This window comes from Schistocerca cancellata, chromosome 8, assembly GCF_023864275.1.
Source record: "Schistocerca cancellata isolate TAMUIC-IGC-003103 chromosome 8, iqSchCanc2.1, whole genome shotgun sequence".
Classification (NCBI taxonomy): domain Eukaryota; kingdom Metazoa; phylum Arthropoda; class Insecta; order Orthoptera; family Acrididae; genus Schistocerca; species Schistocerca cancellata.
In genome coordinates, this window is record NC_064633.1 from 498,812,149 (window position 1) to 498,818,866 (window position 6,718).

The following is a 6,718-nucleotide window of genomic DNA, read 5'->3' on the forward strand; positions in this document are numbered from 1 at the left end:
TGTTTCACTTCCATACATGGCTACACTCCATACAAATACTTTCAGAAATGACTTACTGACACTTAAATCTATACTCGATATTAACAAATTTCTCTTCTTCAGAAACGCTTTCCTTGCCATTGCCAGTCTACATTTTATATCCTCTCTGCTTCGACCATCATCAGTTATTTTGCTCCCCAAATAGCAAAACTCCTTTACTACTTTAAGTGTCTCATTTCCTAATCTAATACCCTCAGCATCACCCGACTTAATTCGACTATATTCCATTATCCTCGTTTTGCTTTTGTTGATGTTCATCTTATATCCTCCCTTCAAGACACCATCCATTCCGTTCAACTGCTCTTCCAAGTCCTTTGCTGTCTCTGACAGAATTACAATGTCATCGGCGAACCTCAAAGTTTTTATTTCTTCTCCATGGATTTTAATACCTACTCCAAATTTTTCTTTTGTTTCCTTTACTGCTTGCTCAATATACAGATTGAATAGCATTGGGGAGAGGCTACAACCCTGTCTCACTCCCTTCCCAACCGCTGCTTCCCTCTCATGCCCCTCGACTCTTATAACTGCCATCTGGTTTCTGTACAAATTGTAAATAGCCTTTCGCTCCCTGTATTTTACCCCTGCCACCTTTAGAATTTGAAAGAGAGTATTCCAGTCAATATTGTCAAAAGCTTTCTCTAAGTCTACAAATGCTAGAAATGTAGGTTTGCCTTTCCTTAATCTTTCTTCTAAGATAAGTCGTAAGGTCAGTATTGCCTCACGTGTTCCAGTATTTCTACGGAATCCAAACTGATCTTCCCCGAGGTCGGCTTCTACTAGCTTTTCCATTCTCCTGTAAAGAATTCGTGTTAGTATTTTGCAGCTGTGGCTTATTAAACTGATTGTTCGGCAATTTTCACATCTGTCAATACCTGCTTTCTTTGGGATTGGAATGATTATATTCTTCTTGAAGTCTGAGGGTATTTCGCCTGTTTCATACATCTTGCTCACCAGATGGTAGAGTTTTGTCAGGACTGGCTCTCCCAAGGCCGTCAGTAGTTCTACTTGAATGTTGTCTACTCCGGGGGCCTTGTTTCGACTCAGGTCTTTCAGTGCCCTGTCAAACTCTTCACGCAGTATCGTATCCCTCATTTCATCTTCATCTACATCCTCTTCCATTTCCATAATATTGTCCTCAAGTACATCGCCCTTGTATAGACCCTCTATATACTCCTTCCACCTTTGGGTGCATAGATCCTGAGAAATCACTACCCAGAACAACCACCTCTGGCCGTAATAACGGCCTTGATACGCCTGGGCATTGAGTCAAACAGAGCTTGGATGGCGTGTACAGGTACAGCTGCCCATGCAGCTTCAACACGATACCACAGTTCATCAAGAGTAGTGACTGGTGTATTGTGACGAGCCAGTTGCTCGGCCACCATTGACCAGACGTTTTCAGTTGGTGAGAGATCTGGAGAATATGCTGGCCAGGGCAGCAGTAGAACATTTTATGTATCCAGAAAGGCCGGTACAGGACCGGCAACATGCGGTCGTGCATTATCCTGCTGGAATGTAGGGTTTCGTAGGGATCGAATGAAGGGTAGAGCCATGGGTCGAAACACATCTGAAATGTAACGTCTACTGTTCAAAGTGCCGCCAATGCGAACAAGAGGGTGACCGAGACATGTAACCAATGGCACCCCATAACATCACGCCGGTATGGCGATGACGAATACACGCTTCCAATGTGCGTTCACCGCGATGTCGTCATACACGGATGCGACCATCATGATGCTGTAAACAGAACCTGGATTCATCCGAAAAAAATGACGTTTTGACATTCGTGCACCCAGGGTCGTCGTTGAGTACATCGTCGCAGGCGCTCCTGTCTGTGATACAGCGTCAAGGGTAACCGCAGCCATGGTCTCCGAGCTGATAGTGCATGCTGCTGCAAACGTCGTCGAACTGTTCGTGCAGATGGTTGTTGTCTTGCAAACGTCCCAATCTGTTGGTTCAGGGATCGAGACGTGGCTGCACGATCCGTTACAGCTATGTGGATAAGATGCCTCTCATCTCGACTGCTAGTGATACGAGGCCGTTGGGATCCAGCACGGCGTTCCCTGTTACCCTCCCGAAGCCACCGAATCCATATTCTGCTAACAGTCATGGAATCTCGACCAACGCGAACAGCAATGTCGCGGTACGATAAACCATAATCGCGAGAGGCTACAATCCGACCTTTATCAAAGTCGAAAACGTGATGGTACGCCTTTCTCCTCCTTACACGAGGTACCACAATAACGTTTCACCAGGCAACGCCGGTCAACTGCTGTTTGTGTATGAGAAATCGGTTGGAAACTTTCCTCGTGTCAGCACGTTGTAGGTGTCGCCACCGGCGCCAACCTTGTGTGAATGCTCTGAAATGCTAATGATTTGCATATCACAGCATCTTCTTCCGGTCGGATAAATTTCGCGTCTGTAGCGCGTCATCTTCGTGGTGTAGCAATTTTAATGATGGTCGCATCCGTGTTTGGCGACATCGCGATGAACGCACATTGGAATCGTGTATTCGTCATCGCCATACTGGCGTATCACCCGGCGTGATGGTATGGGGTGCCATTGGTTACACGTCTCGGTCACCTCTCGTTCCCATTGACGGCACTTTGAACACTAGATGTCACATTTCAGATGTGTTACGACCCGTGGCTCTACCCTTCATTCGATCCCTGCGAAACCCTACATTTCAGCAGGATAATGCACGACCGCATGTTGCCGGTCCTGTATGGGCCTTTCTAGATAGAGAAAATGTTCGACTGCTGCTCTGGCCAGCACTTTCTCCAGATCTCTCACCAATTGAAAACGTCTGGTCAATGGTGGCCGAGCAACTGGCTCGTCACAATACACCAGTCACTACTCTCGATGAACTGTGGTATCGTGTTGAGGCTGCATGGGCAGCTGTTCCTGTACACGCCATCCAAGCTCTGTTTGACTCAGTGCCCAGGCGTACCAAGGCCGTTATTACTGCCAGAGGTGGTTGTTCTGGGTACTGATTTCTCAGGATCTATGCACCCAAATTGCGTGAAAATGTAATCACATGTCAGTTCTAGTATAATATATTTGTCCAATGAATATCCGTTTATCATCTGCATTTCTTCTTGGTGTAGCAATTTTAGTGGCCAGTAGTGTAAATATGTGCAGTGCCGCCGATAACGTGTTTGAGTATCCGCCCGTTGCGTGTTCTACCGTACAGCATCAATCATTGGTCTCCCAGAATGAACTAATGTGAATCAGTAAAAATAGTTACCACAAAGGAGTGCAATCAAGCGCCCGTGTACTGTAGCGAGCTTGAGAACGTGCATTCGGTCATCGCGTTTCCGCGTCATCAATAATCAGCCGCGCCGCAACGGTCACGTGCACGCACGAACAAGTGAGAACCGAGAACTGTAATTTAACTTGATGAACTGTGTTTTGTTATTACCAGTGTCAAGGACGACTGGTACCAGATATCTATGTATACGTGACGAGCGTAAGATCTTCCGTTCGACCATTCGGCTTCCGCGTCATCAACAGTCACCCGCGTCGTGTTCGGTTACGCGTACGCTCGTCCAAGTAATATTGTGGACAGATAATCCTCAAGAGTATTAATTGGCATAAACACGTATTTCTTAACATGCATACAGTGCAACCTGCGACTTTCTTATCATCAAAAATGGTTCAAATGGCTCTGAGCACTATGGGACTTAACTTCTCAGGTCATCGATCCCCTACAACTTAGAACTATTTAAACCTAACTAACCTAAGGACATCACACACATCCATGCCCGAGACAGGATTCGAACCTGCGGCCGTAGCGGCCGCGCGGTTCCAGACTGTAGCGCCTAGTACCACTCGTCCACTCCGGCCGGCTTCCTTATCATCCCAGAATATAGTTGCTCATACCAGACGTAGGACAGTGTTGTGTGTAATGTTGAGTGGCTCCCCTAAACCCGCTTGAAATTTTAGATACATAATTTCAGGTAAGCTAGCAGCAGTGTGGAGCAGAAGAATACGACCGACGCAGGAGTATCAGATAGTGGTGTGGACAGGGCGTACGGTCGAAACGAGAACCAGTTTGAAGTCCCCCACCATTTGTACCCCCGGGCGTGTTACAAGCCATCTGTGAACAATTTGTATTCAGCTGAGCTTACTGGTGAAGTATCTGATTGAAATGTAATACTGTTATTTTTTTTATGGGTTTGGAAATTTTCTTTTGAGATCTTGGTATAACAGAGTAGACTTGGTTTTGAGGATCTAAGTTAATCACTTTTTTATTCAGGAAGACAGATTGTACATATAATGAAGTTTCTTGTGACTTGTGGTAACTTGAGACCTGCACTTTGCATTACCTTTACCAGACAGAATACTGTGCTATTTTTTAGGAAAGTGCATGAGACGACTTTTTCTGTAGGTACATTTTGTGCATTAGGTCATGAATTAAAGAGGCATTCACAACTTCTAAATTTATTTTGAGTAAGATACTGTGTATGGATGTTTCGGTATTTAGAAAGGTATTTCGATAGGCAGTAGTTTAACTAGGGACATTTCTGACTGGTGCTTGTTGCTGTTTATGAAGTATCGTGAAGAATGATAATTTCAGAGTTGTATGCATCCACATGATAAATCTAGGGAATACTGTGCGATGTAGATGTGGAATATGATGAATTTTGCTTTAGGATTGCCTTCCGAGGCGTATGATGCTATTATGCTTTATTATAGTGCAACTATGATGTCTTATCTGAAGTGGATTATGATTCGTAGGATATTATGCTGTAGGTCAACGAAATATGTTGTTACGAGGAAGACACATGAGGCATTATATATGGCTTAAGAATGAAGTATACTTTTTCTTTTTCTTTTTCTTTGCAGCTATTTATGGAACAAGACAAGGTTAGAAATTTACACTCTTTAAAAGAAGAAACCGCAAGCTTTACGACACTACTGGCTATTAAAATTGCTACACTCAGAAAAAATGCAGATGATAAACGGGTATTCATTGGACAAATATATTATACTAGAACTGACATGTGATTACATTTTCACGCAACTTTGGCGCATAGATCCTGAGAAATCAGTATCCAGAACAACCACCTCTGGCCGTAATAACGGCCTTGATACTCCTGGGCACTGAGTCAAACAGAGCTTGGATGGCGTGTACAGGTACAGCTGCCCATGCAGCTTCAACACGATACCACAGTTAATCAAAAGTAGTACTGGTGTATTGTGACAAGCCAGTTGCTCGGCCACCATTGACCAGACGTTTTCAATTGGTGAGAGATCTGGAGAATGTGCTGGCCAGGGCAGCAGTCAAACATTTTCTGTATTCAGAAAGGCCCCTACAGGACCTGCAACATGTGGTCGTGGTTCAAATGGCTCTGAGCACTATGGGACTTATCATCTGAGGTCATCAGTCCCCTAGAACTACGTAAACCAAACTAACCTAAGGACATCACACGCATCTATGCCCTAGGCAGGATTCGAACTTGCGACCGTAGCAGTCGCGCGGTTCCGGACTGAAGCGCCTAGAACTGCTTGGCCACGCTTCCAATGTGCGTTCACCACGCTGTCGCCAAACACGGATGCGACCATCATACTGCTGTAAACAGAACCTGGATTCATCCGAAAAAGTGACGTTCTGCGATTCGTGCACCCATGTTCGTCGTTGAATACACCATCGCAGGCGCTCCTGTCTGTGATGCAGCGTCAAGGGTTAACCGCAGCCACGGTCTCCGAGCTGATAGTCCATGCTGCTGCAAACGTCGTCGAACTGTTCGTGCAGATGGTTGTTGTCTTGCAAACGTCCCCATCTGTTGACTCAGGGATCGAGAAGTGGCTGCACGATCCGTTACAGCCGTGCGGATAAGACGGCTGTCATCTCGACTGCTAGTGATACGAGGCCGTTGTTATCCAGCACGGCGTTCCGTATTACCCTCCTGAACCCAGCGAGTCCATATTCTGCTAACAGTCATCGGATCTCGACCAACGCGGGCAGCAATGTCGCGATACTATAAACCGCAATCGCGATAGACTACAATCCGACCTTTATCAAAGTCGGAAAAGTGATGGTAAGCATTTCTCCTGCTATTTGTGTATGAGAAATCGGTTGGGAACTTTCCTCATGTCAGCACGTTGTAGGTGTCGCCACCGGCGCGAACCTTGTGTGAATGCTCTGAAAAGCTAATCATTTGCATATCACAGCATCTTCTTCCTGTCAGTTAAATTTCGCGTCTGTAAAACGTCATCTTCGTGGTGTAGCAATTTTAATGGCCAGTAGTGTAGTAGCGAATTGTGCAAAATAAAGCTGGGCTGAATATCGTCAGCTGCAAACGTACACAGATTCTCTGTGGCTTGCTGTCTTCCTAGCCGTCTAATAACCTAGGGAGGTTCGATGCTTCGCCGGCCCCACCTGTTACTACGGGGCACCTTTTACTCCCATTCGGCCGGCGCCGCCTTTGTCTGCTACCTCTACACCTACTGCTTCCAGGTCACTTGGCCCCGTTGCCTCCTGCGCCAGCTCCAGTGCGCTGGGAGTCGTGGCTTTTGCCCCAACCAGAACCCTCTCCCCACTGTCTAGGCCATCTTCTTCCTCTACCGGACGATGGGTTGCGTGATTTAATGGGACCTTGGAACCCTTTGCCCCAGGCTGGTCCCCCACCAAGACACTGTTTAGTTTAACTGGTCACTAGGAGCCGACTGACTC